This window comes from Falco biarmicus, chromosome 10 (genome assembly GCF_023638135.1).
Source record: "Falco biarmicus isolate bFalBia1 chromosome 10, bFalBia1.pri, whole genome shotgun sequence".
Lineage (NCBI taxonomy): Eukaryota > Metazoa > Chordata > Aves > Falconiformes > Falconidae > Falco > Falco biarmicus.
Genome location: NC_079297.1, coordinates 17,996,403 through 18,011,140, shown reverse-complemented (window position 1 = coordinate 18,011,140; position 14,738 = coordinate 17,996,403). Strand labels below are relative to the sequence as shown.

The window sequence follows — 14,738 nt, the reverse complement described above, 5'->3', positions numbered from 1 at the left end:
GAAACCGCCCGCCGCGGGGGCTCCCCCGGCGCCCCCAGGTCGGTGCCCCCCCCCCCCCCTCTGGTCGCCCCGGAGTGGGGGGGGCGGCCCCCCCTCACGCCGCGGTGCCGGCAGGCGGCGGGCGGCCGGGGCAGCGGCCGGGGCGGTGAGGGGCCGGGGGGGGCCGGGGGGGGGGGGGGGGGGGGGAGCGGGGCGGTGGGGCGGGGGGGGCGAGGGGCGGTGACGTGCGCGGCGATTGGGCGGCGGCGGCGGGCAGGAGCGCGCGCGATTGGCCGGCGCGGCGGAGAGAGCGGCGGAGCGGCGGGCGGCCATTGGCTGGGGACGAGGAAGCAGGAAGGAGGACGGAGGGGCTCGCGGCTTGCGGGGAGTTCGCGGCGGCGAGCGGCGGCGGCGCCTCCTGCTCCTCCCCGCGGCCCCGGCGCCTGCCCGCCCGCTCCCGGCCTCTGCGCGCCGCCCGCCCGCCCCGCGCCGGATCACGACGCCCTGCGGCGAGGGCGGGCGGCGGCAGCGGGGGCGCCTCATCCCCATCCCGCAGCCGGGAGGAGGCGGCGCTGACGCAGCAGCGTGGAGCCCGGGACTCGGGCGCCCCGGGAGGGCTCCCGTCGCTGGATCTCTCCCCAGCCGGGGCCTGCGGCAGCCTCGCGGCGCGGGAGCGCGCCCCGGTGAGTCCCCACGCGGCCGTGCCGATCGTCCGGTGGAGCCCGCGGCGCCGCCTCGTCCCCTCCGCCTCCGGTAACTCCGGCGGGCCGGGAGCAGGTGCCGCCGCCCCGGGGCGCGGTTGTGGGGGGGGGCGGGAGGCGGCGCGCGGGGCTACCGGGAACTTTCTTCGGCGGCGGCGGGCGGCCCCGGTGGCGGGAGCCCGGGGCGGGCATCGCGGGCGGCCGCGGCTCGGCGCCCCGCGGGGAAGCGGCCTCGGCTGCAGGTGGGCCGGGCCGGGCCGCCCTCAGGTGCGGGCGGCGGTTGAGCACGCGCGGCGGCCGTTAACTTGCGAAGTGCGGAGGGGACGAGGCCCGGCCTGACCCCCGCCCCGGCCGCCCGTGCCTCCCCGGCCCGGCAGCCCCCAGCCGCGGCCCGGCGTGCCCTCCCTCGGGGCCGCCCGTCCGGCCCCGGCGGCTCGGCAGGACAAAGGCGGCGGGGCCGGCGGCCGCCTGACAGGCGGGGCGGGGTGGGGGGAGGCCCCGGCCCGGGCGAGTTACGGGGCCGGAACCGGGGTGTATGTGGGTGGGGGGTTATTGCCGCCGGGGGGTCGGGCAGCGGGAGGGTGAGGGCTGGTCCCGACGCCGCCGTTTGGAGGCGCCTCCCGGGGAGAAGCGGCGGGAGCGCGGGCTGGGAGCCGCTGTCCCCGGGCCGGGCCCTCCCGGGGCGCGGGGCTCGGGCGGCAGTCGCGGCGGAGCCAGCGCTGCCCCTGGGGAAGTTTGCCCAGGGTGGACGTGGCGGCGGGTTGGCGTTTTTGGTTTTTTTTTTTTGTGGTGGGGGGGGGAATGGACCCCCCAAACCTGAGCCTGGAAATCAGCCCCCTCGCCCGGGCGCCCGTTAATTAACGGGCAACTTCGTCGACTTCACCGTGGTTTGTGTGAGGTGTCGCCCTACGAGCGCAGGTGCCATCCTGCCGCTCGGGGGGACCGCGGGGGAGTTCTTCATTTTCACCGTGTTTCAGCCCCCCCGGTCTCTTCTCGGCCGCACTTGCCGTGCGTTTCCCCTGGCCCTGACCACCTCTCCTTTCCTGTCGGTAGCCCGGGTGGCTGAGAGCTTGTTTCCTCTTCTCCTTTTGTGTAGCGGTGGCTCCTAATGGAGGCAGCTCCGCTGGCTCCCTCCTTTCCAGCTGCTTCTACAAGGCGCAGGAGCCAGCACATGTGACTGGGCAGATCTCGGCAGACTAGCAAGTGCTCTCCGGGCTACTGCTCGACAGCCAGTCGCCGATGCGGGGATGCCCGAGCCCCGCCATCTCTCTCCCCGCCCCGGCGCGAGCAGTCGTAGGGACCCCCTCTCTTTCAAAAGAGCAGCCATAAAAACTTGAAAAATCCGAGCGTTTGGGATCTATTCTGTTTGCCTTCTCTTCCACACTCCCCCCCACCCCCCCGCCCCTTTCCACCCCCTTCCTCCCTCTCTCTTTCCACCAGTGCTTATCTGAAAGAGGTTCTGGTTTTGTTTTGTTTTAAAGAATACAGCTGCCCCTCGTGCTCGCTCTCCATCTGAAGTCATCATTGTCAGGAGCAGGCGAACCTCAAAGCAAAAGGCTTTTCTGGGCTTTTGCTAGCCTGGTTAATTGATCTGTCCATCAGTTTGCCACAATTGGAAAGCGCTTGCTCCAGACTGGCGGGCTCTGTGTGATCGTTGGTGCTGTGGTTGCAGGACTGTGTTCTGGGGTCTCAGGTTTTTATTTTAAGGTTTTCAGTCCTTACGGTTGTGAGAGGTAGGGTGACATGAACTGTATGATAGACCGATGCTTTTGAAATCTTAATGTGATTTAAATACCAACATGCTGCTGATCGCTCTAACGGAAATATCCTGCTAACATATTCATCCCGAACCATCCTTCACGTTTGTCATGTCCTAGCTACCTGAATCGTTCTCAAGCTTTAGCTGGAACTGTCTAAATATTTGCTTGCGATAGGAAACTGTGTGTTAGTCTGATTTAACAGGACATTTTGGATTTAAACATTGATTTCTGTTTGTTTTCCTAATGAATTCAGTGTAGCATTTTAAATGGAGCAGCAGCATAGGCTTTCTAACTGCTGTTCTCGACCAGAACAGCACTGCTACCACAGTGAAGTGTAGCATCACTCCTAGGTGTAAAATCAGCTGGAAAACACCAGAGCTGCAGGTGAAAATAATTGCCTCAACTTTGTGTGAGTGGATCCTTTCTGGATGCCCTTTTCACTGTGGGTTGATGATGGCAATAGCTCAGAACAGTATAATACCACCTAGCAATGTAGCATTTGGGGGGGGGGGGGGGCGGGGGAACAGTTACAACCTTGGTTCTGTAGCAGAAATGTTATTATTTCAGAAGCTGCTGAGGTTTTCTTATCTAACTATATCAATTACTCTAAAGTTGGGTGTTCTGTCCTTCTTGCCAGTCATCTGCATCACCTTTCTGTCTGCAGGCTGACAGCCTTATTATTTATTTGGGTTTTTCACCTCTCTGGGCAGAATACGTAAGCTAATTTTGTTTGATGTGATGGTGTTAATTGCTACTGTGTGATTCAGGGGCTGCGCAGACAGTGGGATGTGTGTGTTGGTACAGCCTATGGATATCCGATTTAGATAGTGCTTGGTGATTATTTTGGGGGAATACACCCTTCAGCAAATGCTTTTCTAATACTACTGCAGCACTGAAAATAAGCCCTTAGCAGCAAACCTATCCAAAGTAAACAACTGAAAAATAATTAGAAATCATAAGCAAAGGCACGCTCACTGCTTGGCATTAAGTTCAGATCATGAGAAAATGAATGAATGATTGTATCTGGTGCTGTGAAAATAGACAGGTATGCTCAGATGTGCAAATATTGCATCCAAAGGAGCTGTGCAGAGCTGCTTTTTTGCCCCATCTAATACTCGGTTAACCATGGCAATACACCCTGTGGAAGTAACAACGGGAACAACTCTGCTTTGTGCCCGAGCAGCCGAACTAATTAAGTCACAACTATCATATTGTTAATAATACATGAAACAGCAGTTCAGATAACTGGGAAATAAAAAACCCCAAAAATAAACACCCCAAAGAAGTTGTAAAACTGAAAATAGCTTCAAACATGAGCTGTGTGCTTTGTGCCATGGGCTGTTGTGGGCCAGGGTAGGGAAGTTTGATGGTCCCCGGGGCTTTCCTCCAAATCCCAGGGCGCTCTGTCTGTCTGGTTTCCTTCTCTGCTTCACCTGGCAGTGTGTTTATGTGCTTGTTCACGGGCAGGGTACAGGTGAGCTGCAAGTCAGCTGGCTGTATTTGCGCCTGCAGACTCATGCCTGTCTGCAGGTATTTCCTCTCGGTGTGAAGGCTGGGGAGTATTCGTGGTTTTGGGATACAAACCACGTTTAAGGGCGGGGGGGAAAGGGGGTGCTCGGGAGGAATTGTGCCCTTTGCTTCAGCGTGAGAGCTGCGAGGTGTTTGGGTAGAGGGGGGTGGTTCTTCAGAAATGCTATAGCTGCCCAGTGCAGCAACCTCCTCTTTCATTTGGACCAAAGGCATGTTTTTTATGACAAAAAATATTAAAATTCATGGCCAGATTGCTACCCTGAGTGAGTTATCTGTAACAAGGCCAGTAAAATTTAACCCTCCAAGCCTTCGCACTGGCAACCGATATTCTTTAAATGCTCTTAAATGTAATACTACTGGGTTTATTTCTGAAGACGGGAAGAAATGTGATTGTATGGGACAATGCAATAGGCCTTTATCCAGTTACTGTCCAGACTTGATATTCTAGTGTGAAGCTTTATTATAAGAAAAGTAGAATAAAGCAAACTGCAGTGGTATTTTGTATCAGAGTTAAAAAAATAATAAAAAAAATCTTGCATCAGAACAACAGCATTGTGGAAATCTTTACTTTGCTGTAAAGTGAAATGAGGGACTGATATCATAATTTAAAAAGTTAAATCAAAAGATGTTGTTAATAATAAATATAAATCTGATTTAAAATTAATTTTTCGCACCTGTTCTCTGTCCCTTGTCAATGTTTGTGCCGTTGGAATTTAATTAATGTTACGTGTTATTCTTACAGTGTGGGTGAAGACCCATACTAAATAGGAGAGAGTCTGGAGAGCTGGTGAGACGTAAAAAGTGCAGTCAGCTGAGCAAAGGAGGCAACCTGACCCTCTTCTTAAAAAATCCCTGAACTATCGATATTATATTACTGTAATTTCCAAAGAATATTTTTAGTTAAATTGTAGTGGAAGCCCCTCAGCTAGGGACGGTAGCGCTGCTCTCTGTAGCTGAGGACGGGGGTAACTTGCCTGGAGAAGCAGTTATTTTTCTCATGTTCAGCTAATCATTGATGTGCATTGAATTTCATGAAATCTTCCATAGAGGGTGTGAGGTCATTAACTCCATGTGAGTCAAAAATAAGATGAGGGATGCCTTGGGGTTTTGCTTGGGTTCTGCTGGGCGTGAGCCTGCTGCTGAGGCAGGTGTTGAACGGCCTCTCGGTGATGGGGAGCTGAATGTGTCTTTCCTTGGCCAGTTAAAAACTGTGGGAATGAGCAGTGCAATGTGCGGGAGGGCCAGTGGCACCAAGCAGTTGTGTGCAGTGGCTGCGCTGTGCGGTGGCAGGGGAGCACGGCAAATAAACACCTATTAACGTGGGGAAGGAATGTATGTCAGCTCACTGAGAGCACAGTGTGTTCAGGGCCTTATGTCTATGCTTTTCACATGTGGCATGGCCAGGAATGGTGCTTTTATCACCTTTTTTAAAAAAATCTGTCTTGGGTTATAGGCGCATCTTTATTAAAGATGCTCAGTTGAATTCTTGCTGAGGGCTGCTTTCCATCATTTGTTTTGCAATTCTCCTTCCTCTGCCATTTGAATTTCCAAGCGTGTTTAGAGACTTGTGGTACAGGCTTTGGAGAGGTGCTTGCTATAACACCTGCAGCCTAGTACCGTGGTGAAAAACAGCCTGGTGGCATCAGTGGGGTGTCAGCTTGTCACCCTGGGTGCCACGCTAGGGTGGCGCACAGCGTGCTGGTGCTGGAGAGTGGCTGGCAGAGGGGCGGCTTTGGGGTGCGTGCATCCTGCTTGGGGTATAACGCAGCCTGGGTGGGATTGCTCTCCTGCTGTAACGTGCTGCCGATCTGGGTGCTGCTCTGTGTAAGAGCTTTTTGAAATTGCCTGCGAAGCAGGTGGGTTCCTGCGTGGCTGAACTGGAGTGATTTTGGCATTGAAGAGCGTGGGGTTTGTTAAATGTGTTGTGTTCAGGAATAAGATGATGTTGCAGTTCAGAGCTGCCAGTTGCTGTGTTCCTCGTGTCCCAGTTCTCTGGAACAAAGGTGTGCCTAAACAAGAAAATTATGATTTTTATTATTTTTTCCCTCCCCCTTTGTAAGCCACATCACAGGAGTGCTTGCTGGCACCCATTGTTCTTCAGGCAGTTTTTTGAAGGGCTTTCTCATGCTCAGCTTTGAAACTATACAGCTTTCCCCAGCAGGCTTGATTATTTATTATTTTTTTTAATAAAAGATTTTGGCTTTTAGTGACTGCCTGTGTATCAATACTTCAAATTATTTACGATGCTCTTAGAAATAAAAAAAGAGGCATTTTCCTAGCATTGATTTGAATAAAACAGCTTTGCTGATGGCTTATTTTTCATTGTCTGAATTATCATCCTTTAAATGAAATAGCAGTGCTAAAGAAGCATCGAGATCCATGGGCATCACTGAACTGTGCTGCTTCATACGTACACCATGCATGGCCTTCTATTGTTCCTGGCTGTGGCCTGTGTAAAGCACTGAAAATAGCGAGCTTTAGCCTGCCTTCGTGCAGTAAAGCATTATCCTCTGCTGCTTGTCATCTTTGTATATCTTCGAAGGCTTGCAGAATACCTGGAATAGGCTTAAATTGGCAGCGGAGAAAGAAATGGGGAGTTGCAGGCATGCTAGGAAAGATGGTTGAGTTGACTTTTGCAGGCTGGAAGGGAGAAGGCGCCGCGGCAGGAGCGCGGCCGAGCAGCTGCAGCAGCACGTTGCTGGCAGCCAGGCGGACGCTGCCCAAGCCGGGAAGCACCTCGCACCGAATCCTGCCGGGAAGTTCTCCAAACTAAAGAGCGTTTTAGCTAAACCGTAAAATGGAGGGGGGCTCGAGGCTCGGCAAGAGCGACGGTGTTACACGATCGTTTGCTGTAAGTATGAGGGCAGTTGGCAGATTGAGCACATTCTTGCTGATTTAGGTTTGGGAATACCATAAAAAGGAAAAGGATTTGGTGGGGGGGAGGGTGTGGAGAGGGGCACTGAGGCATCTCCCTCTGCAGAGGAAGGATGGAAAGGCACCCGGGAGGATGCAGGTGGTGAGGAATAAGCATCAATAATCACATATTGATAAACATGGAAGATCAGGAAGGCAGAGGAAACAAGTGGGAGCAGGAGGTTGTTTTTAAGTTAAAGATAAATCAGCGCGCCCAAAAAACAGATGCAAAGCGCATGTTCGGGTTTATGCAGCTCAGTCAAAATTAGTTCAAGAAACCAAGGCTGGAGGGTGGTTCAGGGTAAGGCGACACAGCAGATATCTCCAAGGCTAGCAAGATAGCAAAGGGAAAGGATTTAGCAGCTATAATCATGTGTAGACAGAGGAGAAGAGACTTTCTTAAAATCCTGGCTAAATGCCAGGTGGCAGGACAGGTATGAAAATTCTGATTACTTGGGCAGGTAAATCTCAAACTGGGAATTCCTTAGATTTCAGCAAATTGCATGAGCCACAGAAGTGAGCCAGGTGTTTCAGGGATTTGTGCCCTAAACAATCGCTTGGTAACCCCAACTCTCGCACATCCCTAATTATCTAGGGGCGGTACGTAAAATAACCAAGCATGTGCTGGGTAGGGTGCCTGGCGAGGCAGAACATGTAATGAACTGCTGTCTGCCCCCCTCTCCTCTCACGGGAGCCCTGTCATCTTGTCTTTCCCTTTCTTAGATGCTGGATTTCATGAAAGATCTCTAGGAATGTATTGTTTGGAATTTCTACTGTCCTTGTGTTCTGGTTGCAGAGAGGTGAATCCTTCCAAATCCTGTTAGGGAGGACAGATAGTGTGATTGGGAAAGCACTGTTTAGCCAGCCTTCAAAAAAAAACCCCCCAAAAATTTTCATTTTTTGCATTTCTGTTTCTTTCCATATAGTGGAAGAAGAGTCAGGGAATAATTCCCACTTCAGAATAAATTACCAGCTTTGCTGAAATTGCAGTCCTGACACCTCTGGAGCTAGACAGGTGGGATTAAAAGCCCTGCCCCTCTTGGTGCTGGGGAAGAAGGGGGCTGCAGCTCTACGTGGAGGCTGTGGGTCAGCATCGCTCGCTAGGAGTAACTTCAGCCTAGCACTGAAGTTTTTGATGCAGGTAGCATAATTACAGTGCAGATAGTGCATCACTACTTGCGAAAGGCTCTTGTCTGCACTCAGCATACGTGTGATTTGCATCAGTTGTCCTGCCTGAAACCACTAATGAGATTAAGAACTGTTTTCTCAGTGCTTAACAAAAATTAAATCCTTCCCTCCAAACAAAAATGTTGTCGTGTGCTTGGCCTGATGCTTTCATGCAAGTACAATGGGTAATCTCTGACCTTGCCTGAGATGCCACCTCGAAGCTCATTACTGAATAATTAGGTGATCCTTAACCTTTCCACAAAGTTTGGGCATTTTGGGAGCTGTGTGTGTGGTATTTTGTACTGATAATGTGACATATCCCAAGACTCGGCCTTGAATTTCAGGCACTGGGCTGTTCCAAACTCCATCTGTCCACTAAGTGAATGTCAATCCAATTTAAGCTTGCATATGTTTCCAAGGAAACCATCAGAGGCAATGGTGAGAAATGGACCATGGAGGGGCAGGGAAGCGAGCGCAACAGCGGCATTTTTACTTTTCAGTACTTAAACATGATTAAAACCTAGTTAGCTGTAATAACCCTATATAGAAAAGTGTTTAGAGTACTTGGAGGTCAGATGGTTCCTCTTGAAGGAGTCTGTGTTGTGTGTAAATGAAACAGTCAATTTTAAAATTAAAAAAAGGGGAAGTGTCTTCAGGTGCTGCCCCCGAGGTCTCATTCCAGCTCTAAGAGCTTTATGCTTCCCCATATAGATTATGGTTTTGTATAGCGCGGTCCTAATTCTCTTTCCTTTCTAGCAGGCTGGAAAACTCCTGCAGCTGTATAAAAACCTGTCCAGCCCCTCAGCTGAACAAAGCAAGCTGTAAATGCTTGCTCTCATTTCTACCCAAAGGAGTCTTTATATATACATGTAGATCCTCCACCACCACCAAAAAAAAAAAAAAATATTGAAAGTGTTTAGGTAGATTAAAGATCAGTGTCCTGGTTGTATTAAAGTGTCTCAATACTGCACGCTGGTGTATTTCTGCGCTGTTTTGGAGGGCGGTAGCAGTGATGTGCATTGCCTGAGGAGCAGGAAAGGGGATGAATATTTGGATATTTGCTTCTGATCACTCAGGCCAACTGAAGGTGCTCCAGTGCCCTGAGGGCTCATCTTTTACCCAAGACATGAGAATTTCCACACGCTTACCAGCTCAAGCATGCTTAGCTTTTCAGAGATAGGAAAGGAAGCCTTTAGGTTAGAGTGAGCATAAGGCTGCATGGGTTTGTTGGCATTTGTGACCGTTTGTATATGCAGCCAGCGAGCCGTGTCGACCACAGCAGAGAACCAGCGGGACGCGTGGCATGCCCTGTGTCTGTGGGGCTCTGAGAAGCATCACCCAGCTCAGCCAGTGCTCCCGTGCTACGTGGCAGAGTTGTAAGCAAGGTGAGCAGCAGCAGAGCAGTCTGGAGACTCAAAGGCAGAATTTGTGCTCTGTTTCTGTTTAGGAGAGATGAGGGCTTTTGTTTCTTTCCCCCCCATTCAGAGGAATTCATCTTTAATTGAGAATTTAAATTCTGCAGAAGCCAGAATTGTAAGTCCCCCTTGCTTTTTGGAGAGAAGTGTATTTTCTGCCTGTTAATATAGCCATTAAATAAAATGTTTATCTTTGTTATTGAAATGAGTAGCGAGGTTCTCACTTTGGAGCTCTAAAATGGGATATTATCCATCATTTTAGTTTAAAGAATGCTTCTAGCACCCTTGAACTTAAAATGTTTTACTGTGACAAATAGCTGAAGCAGGAGCTGAAATTCTGGTGTCTGGGGGCTACCCTGTATGGGTATATTGTATCCTTGTGCATTGTAACTGCAACATGAGGCAGAAACTCCGCAGCTCAAAGCTCTTTGCAGCTGTTGTCCAGCATCAGATCCTCTTTGGATCAAATCTGCAGAGATTTGGTCTGCAAAAGGCAAAACTAGCTCCAGGGAAGTGGGTATCTAGGCACGAGTACTGGGAGTTGTCCTTGGGGCTGAGATAGCATGGCAGCATGGTTCTTAGGTGGAGAGGAGGTTTGTAGCGCGTACCTCCTTATCTGCTGTTTACCCTTCCATGTCTGGGCACAGCATGGGAAAGTGGAGCTTGTGCAGCTTTCTTCTATCTTCTAGCAGCTCCTGGAAACTTTCTACCAGTTCATCTGCCATTCGACCAGTAGCTGCAAGTGTCTCCTGCTGCCACTTTGGCTCTGCTTCAGCTGGCAGCCCTCGCAGCTGCAGGCATCCTTCTCTGATCGCTTCTCCAGTCAGATTTACGATGGTCTAGCTTCAGGTTTTGTCTGCTTGTACCCCAGCCTGCTGGAGTCCATAACTCTGTAGCAGTTTGCATCTTTTACCCTGGTGCTCTTATGCCAGTGACTTGGATGCGTGGGGGCGTTTTTCTCTTCCCCACCCATCTGTCCCATGTGTTGAACATCTCAACTCCTGTAGCAGACAAACTGATTTTTTTTTTTGCTCTACTTGTCAGTGCTAGGAGTTCCTCAAAAGCTTTGCTGCTTTGTTCCCTGTTACAAATATATTCCCCTTGAAGCCAGAGTTGGAGGAAGCATAGGGGGTGTCTTCAAACTATCAGAGCAGTCATTTGTGAAGAGCAGTTTGCATAGCAGTTGTAGGATTCTTGTCCCCAGTACTCAACACGCTTAGATGTTTTGAAGCCACAGCCTGACTTCAAGGGACCTTCCAGAAAATCCAGTTGGAGGCACCCATGACATTTCCATAAAACTAGGCTGAACTGTGTAAATGCTTTGTAGTTCTAGAGATGAATTTGTAACTGTGCTCTTTTGCCAGAGATGGTTTATCCTCTGGAGTTCACACTGGCTTCATGGTGACCTGCACTCATGTGAAAATGGAAGTCTTCCAAGACTTGTTGCTGGGTTCCCCTTGAGATGAGATGGTGCCTCTGCTTAGGGAGCAACTGAATAAATGCGCCCCACTTGCAGGCACAAGTTTGCATCTGAAATGGCCGGGTATGAATAAAGTAAGAGTAACTGTAGTTGAGATTTGTGTTGAAGCTGGAAGTCATCTAATGAATCTGCTTTAGTCTCAAAGCAAACTGTAGCTCTTGGTGCTCAGGAGTTTATCTGTGCCAGAAAATGCCTGTGCTCTGTGTGAACGGAGTGGCTTCTGGTTCTCTCGTGGCGTGTGGCACGCGGTATGGCAGTGGGGTATGGAGCTGGGGTGGGTTAACTAGCCTCTTTTAGTGTAGGCTTATGAGAAGTGCTGTTGCCTGAAGTTGTGGTTTTGGGTGGATGTGGAAGTTGAGGAGAGCTGCAATACTGAATGTGCATGCTCTTAACAAATAGTTAATTTCATTAACTCAAATAGCGAACACAACAATCAAACTTTCAAGGGCCTTTGCTAGCTGTATGTCCCCCAGGTTATCCGTACCCATGGCAGCAGCGGGTATAGAGAAGGACCTTAGAGTGGTCATGGTCAGCCCTGCGTGTGGGGCAGGGGATAAATTGTACCGAAACATTGCTAACAGATGTTCCTCTAACTACTGGGTTTTTTTAACCTCAGCTTCTTTGGGCATTATCTTGCTTTTCCTAGCCTCGTGGGAAGGAAAGATGTAGGAAAAGACTTCTAAGTCTCCCTAAATGCAGTTTAAGTCTTTTCCTTCTCCTCTCGTTCCCTGCAGAATGCCGTATCACCACCTTCGTACATGTTATGAACTCTTTTTTCTCTACCTTTTTCTGCCCCCCTCCTTTTTTTTTTCTTCTTAATTGCATGATGTATGCCCCTGTACCTCTTCACTGGTCACCTCCAAGTCCTTCATCCTTGCTACTCCCTTGCTCATGCAGTGTCGCGCACAGCACGGGAAGATGTGGCCCAGCTGGAGCCTGCTCCCGTCCGGACTCCTTTCCCCCCGCGCATGGCCTGGCTGACCTGCAGCACTCCTGGGCATCTACCCCAGGATGATGCTTGGAGTTGTTTTCACGACATTGGGATGTTGTTGACTCATCCAGCTTGTGCTCTTCAATAAACCTTAGCTGCTTTCTGCAGGGTGCCACCTTCCTGGCTGCTGCCCATTTTGCATTTGTGTGCCTGATGATTCCTGCCTGTGGGGTGTGCAGGTTGTAGATCTCTCCCTGGTGGTGGGCTCTTTATTTTTTTTTAATGCTTCTTTGGTCCATCAAGATCATATGTGAACCCATAGCTTGTCTTCTGACTCGCTTGCTGCCTCTCGAAGTATTACCTGTGGGTGAGTCGGTGACTTGCTAATAAAATACTACGTGACTTGTTAATAAAATATTGAATAGTCTCAGCCTCCAGGGAACCTGCTATGTCTGTTGTTGTGTTTTGTCACAGAATCGTTAGGTTCAGGGAAAGGCCATGTTTGATTCTACCGTACGGTGGTTTTCTTTAGGCCATCTATCCCCCACTGGCTCACGGGGATGTTCTGTGGACCAGCTTGAGAATAATTGAGGTGCAAAATCCAGTGCTTTGCTTCTACAGCAGAGCACTGGATGTAGGAAGTGGCAGTAACTGGGCAGGTTCAATAGATGATTCTGAAATATTCCTTCTTGTAGACAGCTGCTCTTAGCAGGGTCTACTCACATGTGGCTCTTGGGACATGCTTTCTGTGTAAGGTGACGGAGCAGAGGCAGGTGTCTGTGCTGCAGCTGAGGGAGCATAACCTCAGCGGTGCCCCGTGGGGGCCCTTCTTCAACCAACCCCCCACATTGTTCAGTCCATAGCTCTTGGGATAGTGTGTAACTTACTGTTCTTAATTGTTCCTGACTTTTAAAAATTGTTTTCCTTCCAGCTGTGCAAGATGCAACAAAATCTAAGTAGTATGTTGGTGTGATGTAATTTAAATGGCTTACCTTACTGAAAATGTCTTACCGTACCCATTGCTGTGGAAGCAAAGTGTGTTTAATCACTCTCTTTCTGAACGGCCAAATAATGTCATGCATGTGTAGGTAGATAAATGCAAGTTAATGAGTGAATATAAAACAAATCACTCCTAGCGCAGGTCTGCAAATGCCTTCCGGTCTATTTAAAGGAGATATTTGTTGCCATGACTGATCAAAACCTGGGGCGCAAGCAAATGTGTGTACTCAAATATACCTCTAACGATATGGGTAAAGGATGAAGGAGCTAGGCCAGCTTCCAATGGGAGTTAAATGGGCTCTCATGGAAGCGGTGTTCCAGTGATTAGGCTTCTAGTTGTCAAAGGTGGCTGAATTGCCGATGTTTGGCTTGTGGTTTCTGTTATTTTAATACCACTTGACAGTTCTTGTATGGAGATATATATCATCATCCAACTGTCTTGCCTGAGAGTTGTGTCTCAGATTTCTGATGGCAATACCATGCCAGCTCTGGTCACTGGAAATGTTCTTTCAGCTCTGCTTGGGACCTTTGGCAACGCAGGCATTGAGTCCCTCTGCTTTCCTGGGCTTAAATTAGCAAAACCAAGTTTGCACAGAGGAGGGTGATTCCTTTGCCTTGGCCAGAAGTGCTGTGGTAGCCGCCGTGTTGGACGTGGTGAACGGTCCGCACACCATGCTTGGGTTTCCCCAGCCCAGCCTGGACCCCTAATAATTCTGGAAGGAGCCAGTGTTGGGCACTTAAAAATCTTGACATGCTAGTTACTTAGTAATGAAAAGTGTAATTGCCAAGCAGTTAACTTAGAGCACTTAATGGCTGGTGGAGGTTCAGGCTGGTCTGATGAAGACATTAATAACTTCAGGTTCCAGACTAAAATCTTCCGTTTCCCGCACAAGGATGACAGTGCTGTGGGACTTCCTGCATGCTCCGCACTGACTCCCCAAGCCTCTCTGGCTTGCACCTTTCTATCCGCTGCCTCACCAGAGCATGTGTTCCTGTCTGCTAATTCCCTTAATGGAGAATCAATTAACAAACTGCCCTTCAAAAAAATAAACAGCAACAACAAAAAACCCCATTGTCTGAATTTGGTCATACAGGTGAGTGTGCTAACACCACCTTAGGAATTAAGAAACTTGTTCTCCTTTGAGAAATCAGGTGTTGCAGCACCATTTGGTTGTGCTAAATTTTGACTGACCTAATATGTTAAACCAGCGGAGTTGTGAAGTTTTAAGAGGAACTTTTTCACTTGCCTTGTACTCATTTATAAATAGTGTGCTCTTGTGTTAAAAAGAGGGAGGCAAGGTTTTACACTAAGTTTAGTGAGGCTTGGCAGTTTTACCTTGGTCGTAACTGCTGCTACAAGATGTGGGAATATAGACAGCTCCCAGTTTCTAGCCCTGCAGTGCAGTTCTGCCCAATTTGATGACAATGTCTTATGCTTCAGTCAAATCTGAACTTTTATTCCATGAGTTCAAATGTAGCAAAGCCAGCTTCACATGTAAGCTCTGCTTAGCGTTCAGCGTGGCACTGTAATTTATAATGTGTCTGGGGAAGGAGAGTGTTTGGTTACAGGGATTCTGGGGGGAATGAGGGTTTTGTAAAGCCTTTCTTTGACTGGGATTTTGGACTGGGAGTGAAGCTCCCAGATGGAAAACTGCTCAGTGTGAGTAGTCCTCCGTCACCTGTGTCCCCAGCTAGGGAGGTGTGTGGAGGATGCTGGTATTTCAGGTGATGGTAGGGAAGTGAGAGTAAAGAAATAAAAAGTGCATTTTCTTTTGAAATGTCTGTATACTCTGAATATAAAGAGGAATAAAAACCTGTGATGGAAGAAGTTTGAAATCCCAGAAAGGTGTTCTGCTCTGTGCA

At 49.6% G+C, this 14,738-nt stretch overlaps 1 protein-coding gene across 1 annotated transcript in view; it reads left to right on the top strand.

Annotated features, from left to right (window-relative positions):
- The first annotated feature begins 328 nt into the window (after positions 1-328).
- The window catches only part of BAHD1 (bromo adjacent homology domain containing 1), a 40,449-nt gene continuing 26,039 nt past the window's right edge, over positions 329-14,738 (top strand). Inside the window, exon 1 of the mRNA XM_056354450.1 lies at positions 329-662. The gene's annotated coding sequence lies outside the window, so the exon portion shown is untranslated. The remainder of the gene's footprint in view (positions 663-14,738) is intronic.